The 14757-nt window shown below is 41.2% G+C and overlaps 1 non-coding gene across 1 annotated transcript; it reads left to right on the top strand.

The window, feature by feature from the left end:
• Positions 1-12622: 12622 nt before the first annotated feature.
• LOC149445731 (U5 spliceosomal RNA) lies at positions 12623-12737 on the top strand. Its single transcript, XR_016306356.1, has one exon. It is a non-coding gene; the product is annotated as a U5 spliceosomal RNA (small nuclear RNA).
• Positions 12738-14757: the final 2020 nt, after the last annotated feature.

The raw sequence follows: 14757 nt of genomic DNA, 5'->3' as shown, positions 1-14757 counted from the left end.
CATTGGCTCACGCTGCTGTCAATCACAACCAGTGAACCAATCAGGAGAGGGTGGGGGCCGAGGCTCTATGTGTGAATGGACACGCAGAGCCGTGACTCGTAAGCGTGCCTGCTTGGGTGCTCCCATAACAAGCTGATTGCTATGGGGGCACCTGACAGGAGGGAGGAGCCAGGAGCACCAGCAGGGGACCCGAAAAGAGGAAGACTTTAGTATCAATTTAAATATCCCATTACAATGCAATGGATTGCTTTCCATTTTGCTGAAGTCAGTATAGAGATGTAATGTGGTGGCCATTTTCCCTGAGATCAAAATGATACCAAGTACTAGGGGCCATACTGTTGTAGTCTCAGATGAATGCGGCCGAACCAACTCAGTATGTTGAATAGGAAACTCGGATATTCAGACTACAATGGGGAAACAATACAGCGGGACTTAAAGATAGCTAAAAACAGATGATACACAGAGAAAGTGATTACAAATACTAATGAAAATAATGTGGCAACAACTATTACCTTAATTTTTCTATTTAAGTTGTTATGCTTTATGCACCATGGGTGTAATATATACATACTTTTTCCAAATGTGTTCAACAGAGTCCAATGATGTCACAGGCACTGTTTTCCCTGTTCTTTCTTTGGCAGTGGGTGGAGCCTAAATTCTGCAGAGGGCCACACCATGTAAAGATGTGGCAACATTATCTGTATTGTTTCTCTAGTAAGTCCAGGGCAGGGGGCAGAGCATTGGTGCCCTAAATTCTTAGGAAGTGTGTGGAATGACATGGGGTGAAACTTAAAGTGTTACTAAACCTAGGACCCTATATCTGGTCTCCCACACTACACAGAACATGTAAGTGCAGGTATTTTAGTAAATATAAACTGCTAAATACCTTTTCTCATCAGCAGTATATAGCAGTCTTGTGACTTCTATCAGTGTCCAGTGGAGCACTGGTTAAAGCTTGTAGGAGGAGTTTTCATTTTGCTCTAGGAGAATGCAGACCCCTGACCTCTGTCTGGACAGTGCTTATTGGCCCTGTACTGATCACATGCACTCTCCCAAGAAAAAAAAAATCTCTCTAGCAATACACACTAAAATGTGCGTCTGCAGAGTGTCTCCACACGATATGGGGTGCACTGGAAGAAGAGGAGGATCAGAGAAGTCAGGATCAAACAGCATTTTTACACAATGCAGAGGATTAACCCCTTAGCTTCCACAGTGAGTATAACAAGCATGTTTTACTGCATATACAGAATGATTTTACTGTTGTGGGCTTAGTAACACTTTAATGTCTGGAGCAGTATTGCCTCACTTTATCTGTGAGTCTGTGGGGGATAGTACTGGTGATCAGGTGAGTATAGAAGCCAGAACTACTTTTTTTGTTTTCAAGATTCTTATCAACATTTCCTTAAAACACTGTATAAATAATTCAAAGTATGTGCTCACTAAAAGAACACCATACTTTTCCTTTAATGTAATCTGGTTTTATTAGGATGAGAGAAACCATGGCAGATGTAGTAGTAGATCCTATTAGTGGAATATATTTCATTAATGGTATTAGAAGTAGAGAAAGTAGGACATTGTATTCCAAACTAATTTGAAAATGTCAGGAGCTTCACTAGACTACAAAGTTAATGCAGTAGAGAATCTTTATAACGTAAGCTGGGCTATTTTCAGAAGCATTAGCTGGCTATACACGAGCATTTTGGACTTGCCTTGCCTTGTCACTGTCACATGGAACAACAGGGATTATAAAAAAAGTTTAACCTTTTGGTTGATCAACCTTTAGAGCTGAATTTGGTCAATCTTACATAATCAGGTCTGACCAATGTATGTTTCTACTGTCATGCACTGGGCAGCACAGTTTCTAAGTGGTTAGCACTTCCGCCTTGGCAGTACTAAGGTTGTTGGTTCAAATCCCAACCATGGCACTACCTGCCTGTAGTTTGCATGTTCTCCCTGTGCCTGTGTGGGTTTCCTCTGGGTACTCTGGTTGCCTCCAATACTCTAAAGACATGCTGGTAGGTTAATTGGATCCTGTCTAAATTGGCCCTAAAATGTGTAAATATGAATGTAAGTTAGGGGCCTTAGAGTGTATGCTCCTTGAGGGTTAAGGCAGACCTTGAAATTTCCACTCGCCTGCTCGCATTTCACGAGTGGAAATAGCATGGGGGTGAGGGCCAGGTCAATCAAACAGCCAATGGATATGGAGTGGGCTGCTGGCACCAGAGGCAGAATAAGCTTTCAGGCATTTAGGCACTCACACACTACCCAAGGGCCCAGAGTCCTTAGGAGGTCCTAAGACAGGCTCCTGAAAGGATAGGGAGGGCCGCAGGGTGGATTGTGCAGTTGTGCTACGAATCCGGTCCGGTGAGAGGAGAGAGTGACTGACATAGCTCAAGGAGGAAGAGAATCCACAAACTGGTAAGAACTCAGAGAACTGAGAAACGGAGTGTGACAGGCTGAGAGAGCTAGAGGGGAGACGTGTGTGTGTGTAGTGGTGGTGGTGGGAGCTCTGTATTCACTTTATGTAGTAGGGGGCCCTGTGTGTGTTCTTGGGGGGGGGGCGCATTGTACCATAATGGAGACCATGTGTTCTAAGAGGGGGGTTGTGTGCTCATTATAACCTCAAATTATGGGGGGATGGTGCCATAATTGTGAGTAACAGAAATACCAATTGCCCCCTTCCCACCCCATTCTCTCTCACCCCACTTTCTTTTTTTTGAAAAGGGGAAAGAGGACATGGCTGGGGGGGGGGGTGAAGGAGGGTATATATTTATTTCTGTAACTGTATTCTGCATAAAACATTTGAAAAGTGTAATTTAATGAGAGAATTTAAAAGGGCAAGTTTAGGAATTAGGGGCATGGCAGGGTAGTGGTTGGGTAGGGCAACTGGTGGCGAGTAACTCCTAAGGCCTGGCTAGTAGCTCAGGACTTGAAAGCACTGGGTTAAGGGACTGAAGTGAATGTACAATATAAGTGAAGCGCTGCATAAATTGACAGTGCTATATAAGTACCTGTAATAATAGTGCACAATGGAATAAATATAGACCCCAAGTAAATGTACTCATAATATACCAGTCCACAAAGACATTTACAAATACTGAAAGGCATAGGATTCCTTAGAGTCCAGTCCTATTTTCATGTTCTTCTATATAGATTGTTTAGTGGTCTAACTGGCCATATTTACAGATTCTGTTATGCTATGGATTTTTGAAATGCTGGAATATGAGCAAAACCCCTATACCTTTCACATTAGGCCCTGCCCCATTGTAAAAATTTGTGCCTCCACAATGTACATAGGAACAAGTACAGAAAACGTCAACCCTACCTTCTAATAGTAAGAAGAACAGGTCCCATCCAGGCATTCCCCTACATTTTTTATTACATCGCTGTGTTCACAATTGCATTTCATAGTCTTGCTTATGGAATCTATGCTCAGGTCTTGAGCTGGTAGAAAAAAATATAAAAGATAAAAAATATAAAAGAGAAAGCAATTTGGTGCAGTTAAGCAGAGAGAAGCCTGACCACCTACAAAGTCTTGGACATAGTCCAGATTGCTCTGAGACCTAACCCTCTTTTAGCCCTGGTTCGCACTGATGCGGTGTGGAATTCACAGCGTTTTCAGTGCGAATTCCGCACCGCATCAGAATCGCATCCCGTTCATGCAAACCGATGCGGGGGTGTATGTTAAGTTAACCTCCCTGGCGGTATTCCCGAGTGTAGCTCGGGGTAGTTTCAGTACCACAAGCGGTAACCCCGAGCTACACTCGGGCTTACCATGCGGCGCTGCTCCGGGATCTGTTTCCTCACTTACCTTGTCCTGCGCTCCCGCGATGTCCCTCCTGCAGTGTCCCCGGGAAAGTAATCCGGCGGATGCCAGCATCTGTCATCTGGGTTCTGTCCCCTGCGAGCGTCGGGACGTACGGGGGACGAAACGGCGGGAAATTTGAAAATGAAAAAAGTAACATTCATTAAATACACTAAAATCACATAGTAAAACATTACTGTATCAAAGCATTTCACATACATTTTATCCCTACTGCTTTGTCCTGTGCCCTGCCTGCATTTTTACTGTTCTTTCTGCCTCGAAACTGAGAAACGTCCATGGCGTCCAAAAAGCGTCCCTTTAGGTCAAAATCGGTTTTAGACCAGCTAGAGAACAGCGATAGTAAATCAGAACCACTTGCAGAATTGAGTGATAATGATTCGTGGCGAAATTCGTCATCAGACACTGAAAACGATTTTGCGACTTTGCTCAGTGATGTGCGAACTTAGTGCTATATTTCAAATTTCAGTGTTTTTGGTTTGATTACATTATTGAAATAAATTTATTATTATATTATTATTTTTTATGATTATTTATTAAATTATAATTTATGATTTCGTGTTTCAAATTGTAACATAACCGGGATGTTTACTAGACTCTTGTTCGGACAGATTTCAGTGAGTTATTCCTAAAAATTACAGGCCTACAATAAAAACAATACATATTTCCATGCAAAAAAATGTACCGCTTTGAGCACAGAAATATGGACATAATCATACTGCTAGGGAGGTTAACAACACCCCGAAAGCGGTCCGCAAAACACGGTGCGATGTGCAGAATAGGGTGGCATAGTTGTGAATACCCATGCGATTCGATTCTAGTGCTGACTCAAAAAAGGGTCCTGCACCTTTTTGGTGCGGGTGCGGTGCGATTAGAGCCATACAAAATATATGGCTCCCATTGCACCACACACAAATCGCATGTGATTTGCACAGGAATGCAGTGCGGTTCCTGTGCGAATCACATGTGATATACTGCTCCGCATGTATGTGAACCCAGGCGGACGTTCCAACACAATAAGCCCTGGTTCACACTGATGCGGTGCGGAATTCGCAGCATTTTCTGTGCGAATTCTGCACTGCATCACAATCGCACCCCGTTCATGCAAACCGCTGCGGGTGTGTATGTTAAGCCAACGACACCTCGAAATCGGTCCTCAAAACGCAGTGCACTGTGCAGAATTGGATCGCATGGGTGTAAATACCAATGCGATCCGATTATAGTGCAGACCAAAAAAAGGGTCCTGCACCTTTTTGGTGTGGATGCGTTGCGATTTGAGCCATACATAAAGTATGGCTCAAATCTCACTGCACAGAACTTGCATGTGATTTGCACAGGAATGCGGTGCGGTTCCTGTGCAAATCACATGCGATGTGCCGCACCGCAGAACTGTGAACCCAAGCTAAAAGTGTTTCAACTATTCAGACCTAACATGTTTCTCCACATATGAGCAGTGTAATGGACCCCTGTCACCCACGACTCGGTATCTCCGTCAAGAAGCTGCTTCTCAGGCTGTGGAACACGAGACCAGTGAATCTGGCTATTGCTACCCCAAGATCCAGACAACACCAGCTTTGAAGTAAACCAGAAGCAGACTAGTTTATTTGAACACAGATACAAGATATATACACTCAGGGGACAATCCCCCCTCCCTGCACAATGACACAGGGTGGGCACTCTACATTTAGTAATAAGAGACACACAGGTATTCAAACTTCCCACCAGCAGACAGTCCCATCAGGAGGGAGGGCTGCTGGAGACCCCCACTAAGCTAATACACATAAACACATACATCCCATAATAGTTTTCTCCCAAGCCAGACAAACAATAGAACAATGGGATGCAACCACATGGTATTAAACAATCAACAACCCCCCACCCCACCTATCTCCTAAACATGTCTACATAGTCTGAGACAAAGCCCACACAATATTAGGACAGATCACCCTGTACCCCTAACAGGCACAGGGTAATTTACATAAGAGAGGAATTTGGGGAGCTGAGACAGGGGTCTCCCCACCTCTCCAAAGTGAGCTAGGTTCCATGGGTCCCCCACCCAAAGTGACTCCCGTCACAAGCAGCACCTAAAAAAAGTGACTAATGTCAGTTACACAGAGAGTATGGCAAATGTACTGAGCATAAACTGTGCCCTGTGTATTTGTTGTACCTTTCTACTTTAACACACACTGATTTATGTTGAACAATACAATAATCCAATATAACATTTCCTGATCAAGGCTCTGCATACATTTTAAGTTACTTATTGTATATGGCCCACATTTGGAATGGCTGCAAACTCATCCTGCAACAATGCCAAACACATTGGTGCTTTTTAATAACAGCGAATAACAATGGATCAGTAAAGGAGGAAAGATTCCTGCATTGCAGATGCTTTCTAGTGTGTAATATCTACAACTAATTAAATATTTCAGAAAACAGATGAGGCATCTGGTAGTGAATGACCAAGCTTTATTAATATAGTATTCTTTCTAGAAAACAGCAGGTGTAATGGCAAGAATACATGCTGAGCCTTTATCTGATACTAATTTTTAATATTTGTCTGCCCTCTGAACATGCCATATAGTTGCCATATAGAAACCATCAGTAATTTTTTTATCACACTGTTTCCTGCATAGAAATAGATTTTTGTTATAGATAGATCTTTGTTTTATTTTCTGTCTACGATGCTCTATGATTTACACGTTTTTTTATTTTTTTCATTAAATTGTTGGAAGATTATGTGACATACATCTGTCTATGTCCTAGTAATATCTGCTTTAGAATTTTATTATGATGCTCATTAACCCCTTGTGATCAGAATCATTCCAGGTAGAAGGCTTTTTTTGGTGGATGGCTACCAAGTAGTAGATTTTTGCAACAAGACAACCTTGGAGTTTATGTGTTCACTTCCCACCTTTACTGTCTGCATTGACATTAGTAACAGATTACAGAAAGTTTAAGGAGCATGTGACACATATATACATTTTAGTTTTTAACTGTTTATTTCTGTTACCTTTGTTTTATATTTATAGACATTTTATGTAACTTGGATTTAGAGGTGCAAATGAAGATGTAGATATCTCTTGGTCATTAAAGGGTACCCATGCAAGAATGTTCAAACATGCCCACATAACAAGTTCTTTTTTAAAAAGTTTAAACCCATCAGGTGCAAAACAGCCTACCGTGTCGGTAACAGTCATCTTCTCCAAGCAACAAATCAGGCTTTCCATGCATGCACATTTGCAGCAGAAGCAATAAAATGACATACCTTAATCCCATGTTTGAGTTCTGCAGAACTGTGTTTAGCTGACTTAGCTGTTTTTGTGAAAATTCAACAATAGTTTGTAATGCAATAAAATAGCAATTAACATCCAAATTTAAGGCCTTAAAGTGTTACTAAACCCAGGAACTTGCATTCACTATATCTGGTCTCCCACAGTACACAGAACATGGAATTGCAATTATTTTAGTAAATATAAATTGGTAAATACCTTTTCTCATCAGCAGTTAGAGCAGTCTTGTGACTTCTATCAGTGTCCAGCAGAGCACTGGTTATAGCTTGTAGGAGGAGTTTTCATTCTCCTCTGACTGTCCTATGAGGCTGCTGGACCCCTGACCCTCTGTCTGGACAGTGCTGACTGGCCGTGTGCTGATCACATCACACATCCCAAGAAAAATAAAAACTCAACGCAATACACACTAAACTGAGCATGTGCAGCTTGCCCCCAAGGCTCTGTTCTATCAGGAGATAAAATGGGGAAAGTAGAAGAAGGGGAGGATCAGGAAAGACAGGATCAAACACCCTTTTTCCACAATGCAGAGGATTAACCCCTTACATTCCACAGTAAGTATAACAAGCATGCTTTACTGTATATACAGATTAATTTTACTGTTGTGGGTTTTGTGACACTTTATTCAACTTTACCCTCAAACCTGCCCCCTCTATCGTCTAAGAGCATTCATTTTTATTTTACCTTGTTCCTGGTAAGAAAAATCATTTTTATTCCCTGTGATGTCATCACTAGACTCATATTGAGCTCCTCTTGATATAGACACTGCCCCAGAACTACATCTCCTAAGAGTCCTTTCCCTACACACAATGTGCAGATTTGCTTGTTCAGTCAAGGCAGCAATGTTTTGACTGCAAAGAAATTAATCTGTGCATTCAGAGGGTCTGAGAGAGGTGGGCATTAGTTACATAGTTTAGCAAGCAGGATAATCAAAGCTTTTTGGTATTACAGCAAAGTAAAGGCACTGAGTTGTCAGCAAGAGGAGAGCATTAAAGTGATAGTAAAGGTTTTTGTTACTTAAAATAATAAACATGTAATACTTGTTCTGTGTCTTGCACAGAGCAGCCCTGATCCTCCACTTTCTGGGTCCCCTGCAGGCACTCCTGGCTCCTCCTCTTCTCTGATTGCCCCCTTAGAAAGCCACAGATGGGGCAGCAAAATGCACCTTTGCCTGTGTAGACAAAATTCCTTGCACTAATAAAAGATGTTTACCTTAATGCGGAGAATACAATAATTTGAAAAAAAACTTTCACCACACTGAAGCATTCTGTACTGTAAGATGTATGTACCCCCCCCCAAATGAGTATGCTATTTAGCAGCATTGTATATAGGTATGTGCTGGCTTAATTTGTTGCTAATTCATTTTATTAGCCTTGAATTTTCTTCTTTTTTGGCTTAAATAGAGTGGTTAAGAGTTAGAATTTATTTTAGCTATATCTGTGGTCCTATTGAAAAGATTCCATCTAACTTCCTGCCCTGAGGAGCTGATGTAAAATCATTCAAGTGAGGCCGCAGACAGCAGTAAAAACTTTGAAGAGGTGCTAAATCCTTCCAACTCAATCACAATTTTTTTTTACAAAGAGACTTGGCTGGAATTATACTTTATCATTGATTATGAACACCAGAGATTAAATACTTAATTTCTAGAAAAACTTGACCCCCTTCATGACCAGGGCATTTTTTGCTATTCTGCACTTTTCTACTTTAACGAGTAATTGCGCGGTCATGCAACACTGTACTTAAACATAATTTATATAATTTTTTCCACACAAATAGAGCTTTCATCTAGTGGTATTTGATCACCACTGGATGTTTTATTTTTTTTATTATTATATAACAAACAAAAACTGAAAATTTTGAAAAAACTATATTTTTTTATTTTCTGTTATGAAACATATCCAATAAAAAAATGTAAAAATTAAGTTTCTTTATAAATTTAGGTCAAAATTTATTCTGCTACATGTCATGACAAAAAAAAAAATCCAATAAGTATATATTAATTGGTTTGCATCTAAAAATGATGGTATATATATATTGGAATTTTTATTTTTGTATTTAATTTTTTATACTAATAATGGCAGTGATCAGCAACTTATAATGGGAATGTGATGTGTGTGTGTGTTGGGTAGTCTGACACTAAATGACACTGACTAATTAACACTTACATCACCAGTGACACTAATACGGTGATCAGTTCTAATACTACAAACTGTACTACTGACACTGGCTGGGTAGGGGCTATCATCTAGGGGCAATCAAAGGGTTAACTGTGTGCCTATCAAGTGTAAAGTGTGTAGTATGTGCTGCTTTTACTAAGCGATGTGACTGTTTTTACTCCCTGCTTTGCCACATCACTGCTCTCTGTAGAGAGCCCTGTGTTGTTTACCAGTTTGTTGATCAGCAGGTCCCACCGACAAATCACTGGGCGTGCATGCCCCCTACCTTGAAATGCAGGATCACATATATACACACGCAATCAAGAGCAGCAGTGCCACATTGTAGCAGTAATGCGTTCTGGAATAGTTCTGGAAGTGGTCCAGAACTGGTTAAACAAAAGCAGCAATGGGCAGCACAGTGGCTACGTGGTTAGCCCTCCTGCCTTACAGCACCGCACAGTTTTTGGTTTGAATCCCAACCACAGCACCTTCTGCCAGGAGTCTGCTTGGGTTTCCTCCCACTCTCCAAAGACATGCAGGTTTATTGGTTCCTGTCTAAATTGGCCCAAGTATGTGTATTTATGAATGTGAGTTAGGGACCTTAGATTGTAAGCTCCTGAAAAAAAAAGGAGCTACATAAATTGTTGGTACTAGGAAGGAAATAAGAATTTGATCCCCTGCTGATTTTGAATGTTTGCTCACTCTTAAAGAAATGATCAGTCTAAAAATCGAATGGTAGGTGTATTGTAACACTGAGAGACAGAATAGCAACAAAAAAATTCAAAATAAATACATGTCTAACAAATGATGCACTGGTTTGCATGTTCATGAAGGAAATAAGTATTTGATCCCCTATCATTCAGCAGGATTTCTGGCTACCAGGCAGGGGCGAACTGACAACTCATGGGGCCCCCAAGCAATAGGGGATCATGGGGCCCCTGTTTCCGCGCTCACACTCAAACCACACCCAAAAAAGCCTATGAAAGGTACCAGGGGCATCTCATGGGGCCCCCTACTGACCCCGGGCCCTCGGGCAGTGCCCGAGTGCCTGAATAGTCAGTCCACCCCTGCTACCAGGTGTCTTTTATACAGGTAACAAGCTGAGATTAGAAGCAGTCTCTTAAAGGGAGTGCTGCTAATCTAATTTTGTTACCTGTATAAAAGACACCTGTCCACATGAGCAATCAAACAATCAGATTCCAAACTCTCCACCATGGCAAAGACCAAAGAGCTGTCCAAGGATATCAGGGACAAGATTGTAGACGTACACAAGGCTGGACTGGGCTACCAAACTATTGCCAAGCAGCTTGGTGAGAAGGTGACAACAGTTGGTGCAATCATTCACAAATGGAAGAAACACAACACAACTGTCAGTCTCCCTAGGTCTGGAGCACCATGCAAGATCTCACCTCGTGGAGTGTCATTGATCATGAGAACAGTGAGGAATCATGCCAGAACTACACGTGAGCATCTTGTCCATGATATCCAGGCAGCTGGGACTACAGTTACCAAGAAAACAATTGGTAACACGCTACACCGACAAGGATTGAAATCCTGCTAATGCTCGCAAGGTCCCTCTTCTGAAGAAAGCACATGTCCAGACCCATCTGAAGTTTGCCACTGAACATCTGAATGATGCAGAGGAGGACTGGTTGAAAGTGTTATGGTCAGATGAGACCAAAATCGAGCTCTTTGACATCAACTCAACTCGCCGTGTTTGGAGGAGGAGGAATGCTGCCTATGACCGCAAGAAAACATCCCAACTGTCAAACATAGTGGTGGAGACATTCTGCTTTGGGGGTGTTTTTCTGCTAAGGGAACAGGACAACTGCACCGCATCAAAGGGACGATGGACGGGGCAATGTACCATCAAATCTTGGGTGAGAACCTTCTTCCCTCAGCCAGGGCATGAAAATGGGTTGTGGATGGGTGTTCCAGCATGACAATGACCCAAAGCACACGACCAAGGCATCAAAGCAGTGGCTCAAGAAGAAGCACATTAAGGTCCTGGAGTGGCCTAGCCAGTCTCCAGACCTTAATCCGATTGAAAATCTGTGGAGGGAGCTGAAAGTTGGAGTTGCCAAATGTCAGCCACCAAACCTTAATGACTTGGAGTGGATCTGCCAAGAGGAGTGGGCCAAAATCCCTCCTGCGATGTGTGCAAACCTGGTGGCCAACTACAGGAAACGTCTGACCACTGTGATTGCTAACAAGGGATTTGCCACCTGTAGCTGGCCAGCTAAGACCAGTCCTAGGTTGCTAATATGGTTCACATATATGTGTATACCAAACCTGCCAATACCCTCAGTACAGTACATATGTGAACATGTTAAAGCCAAAAGCAGAATCATTGCTGTAATTTATGTCTTTGATTGTTATATGACATTTATATATTCATCGTGTTAGCAGAAGCAGAAAAGGAAAATATGCCTTTAAGAGTTAGTTAAAGGTGAGCCAATCACAGACAGCCTCATACTGTACAGAACCTTAACCAATCCCAGCCAGTTTCACATTTGTGCCTGTGTAAAACTCCCTGCTAGGATTTTCTAGAGACACATGCTCACCAGACAGAAGAGGAAACAGGCAAGGTTCCAATCAGAGAAGCTTTATGGAGGCAGAGAAGGCCAAATAGTTCCACCGAACTTACGAACTTACGAATCAAGTCACTGTAATCATAATCGAATGAATTTACCGAATCTAACGAATTTATCAATCTATCGAATCAACCCAATGTAATACGAATGAAACCATTGTAATATGAAAGAAACAAGCCATTGTAAGCAGTGTTATATGAAGAAGATTGAAGTTATTAAAGAAGTTAACTAAAGTATTCGGTGTGCTCTTTAAACCTACTGCATCCATAGAGCGGCATTGGAGGAATTACAGAGTAAAGTCAGTCTAATCAAAGAAACAGCAATTGCATAATTTTTCTAATGCCACAGCGCACTAGGCACCAAAGGGTGCTGCGCCTGCCACACCACCAAGTACTAAGTCATGTTTTGTGAAGGGGATCAAATACTTATTTCCCTCATGAACATGCAAATCAGTGCATCATTTGTTAGACATGCATTTCTTTTGAATTGTTTGTTGCTATTCTGTCTCTCAGGGTTACAATACACCTACCATTCGATTTTTAGACTGATCATTTCTTTGTGAATGAGCAAACATTCAAAATCAGCAGGAGATCAAATACTTTTTTCCTTCACTGTAAATATGTGTAATAAATACATGCAGATCAAAAGTATACTAATACTATCAATGTAACTATGTAATTGAAGATTAAAAGCAGAAAATCTAAAAAGAAACATAATAATTTGATATTGATAGATACATTTATCAGAAAGGAAAGATAAATTCTCTGGTTTCTCTTCAGATCGAATACATTTTTCGCCTTTTACTAAAGATTTCTGTGGAGAGGAACAACTATGAGTTTACTCCAATTTTTTGAGGCCCAGTGAGAGCAGGGCTAATGAAAAAAAGAAAGTAAAGATAAAGATACGATTAGAGGAAAGGAAGAGGGAGGACAGAAAGAGTGGTAACCTTTTTTTTTTCTTTTAATCCTTTGCATTCACATTTGGAAAGCCTCCCACAAGTGTTTCTAGGTGGAACTCAAGTGTACAATCCCAACGCACACATTCCTGTGTTAAAAATGGCTGTGTATATAAGTGGGCGCTGCAGTGACCGTCGGCTGGAACCGAACAGAATCAGCAAGGGAGAATGTCACCAGCAGACCGAGGATCACCAAAATGGGTCCAAATGTTTTAATGAACAATCAGATAGTTGCGGCAAGGCAACGTTTCAGAGTCTCACAGGACCTCTTCATCAGGCATGTGACCAAGGAGAAACTGAAGCATCTTGTCACATGATAATATTTAATGCAATCTTCCTCTAGATGATGTGGATGGATGAGGCTACAAGAGATGGCAGTGCATGAGTCAAAAAATCTGCCAAGCCTAAATGTTTACAAGCTCAAATCCTGTGCCATTCAGAAGATGGGGACACTTACACCTAAAGTAGTTTAGTCAAAGGGATAACCAGATAAACAAGATGAATGTCATCTGGAAGATTGACACCACTCAGCTAGTTGTGTTCCATCCTTATGCCACTTTAAATGTAGAAATCTCATGTCAGATAAGACTATACCTTTCACCAAGAGATCTCCGCTGTATACTGAGCTGTAGATTTTAATAATAGTGCCACGGTTTTAATTGTGAAGATATAGCAAGACTGATAAAATGCCTGTATTTTCCAATCAATACACCATCTGAGCTGCACAGAGCACTCCCCTGGGAGATTCCCCGCCTGAACCGTCAAACAATCTCAATAGAACAAGCGAAATTACACTGCCAAGTTCATTTGGTTTTGTGGCAGATAGTTGATCTATATTACAGAAGCAGCAAACATAATTTGTCATGATTAAAAGAATCTTAGCTCGCACAGTATCAAAGGCCAAACAGTCAGGTCGAACAATTTCTTGTTTTTGCAATTGCATAAACAATTTCTGTAAATGAAGTGGATTCATTCTGAACACACTTTACAAGCTGAGCCTAATTTTGCAGCACTTTCGTTATTTCGATCAAACTTGGCTTGTCAAAGCGGTGAATCCACCCGGACTTCTGGAGTTTTAATACTGCGAGCTCCGGTGGGGAAAGGTTTCAGGTGGTTGATTAAAAGCCCATGCTACAAGCACTATTTCCCCAGTCAGCCTCTTTATCACCGCTGGCATGTGCAGTTTTTGAGAAATGAGAAAAAAAGGTGTGGACATTTTTCTGCTAAATATAATGTGACAAAATGTGGATAAACCAATCATGCCTTGAAGCAGCAATGTAAATATATCAAATGACATCACCACAATGATCTATTATTTGTCTTTGACTTATTGGTATACCAGATACATGTAATTGAAAGGCTGTAACTTTTTTATGAAGCTCAGAAATTACCTAGGAGTCACCAATGTATCAAAATGCTCTAAAAATCCCACCGAAAACTCATGATCCTTAGGCCAGAAAATTATCACAAATCTGTAGTTTAAGATTTGGGTTTCATCAAAGAAGGAAATTAAATTGTATGTAAACCCTAATTCACTTCTCTTAGTACACCCTTTTGGTTTGTTAAAGTAGAACTATGGCTTCCAGTGTAAAAAAAAAAGATTTGTGCCGTAGCACCTAATTGTAAGTGCATCTGCACTCTTACCTTTTTTCCTTAGTTCTCCTTCAAAGTCCCTCAAATACCTTTTGGTCCTGGTGGTGAGGTCCTCCTCATGCAGCTTCTTGTGATGGGAAACAATGCTTCTGCACTACTACTGATTTCAAAGCAGCATTGTCCCACTTGTAGGCAGAGTCATGATTTTAATTGTACACACTTCCCCCCACAGCGCACAATCTTTGAGGGGTTCCCACATATTGAGAGATGTTTTGTCAATCTGGTTGCATTCTGTGCTTTTGACATTCAGCATCTCACAATTTCCCCCTTACTTTTCAGCTTTCCT

The sequence above is a fragment of the Staurois parvus genome, unplaced genomic scaffold, assembly GCF_062004578.1.
Source record: "Staurois parvus isolate SC_StPar_1 unplaced genomic scaffold, SC_StPar_1.0 ptg000714l, whole genome shotgun sequence".
Classification (NCBI taxonomy): domain Eukaryota; kingdom Metazoa; phylum Chordata; class Amphibia; order Anura; family Ranidae; genus Staurois; species Staurois parvus.
Note: the sequence above shows the minus strand (reverse complement) of the source record. Positions and strands in the feature narration are given on the sequence as shown.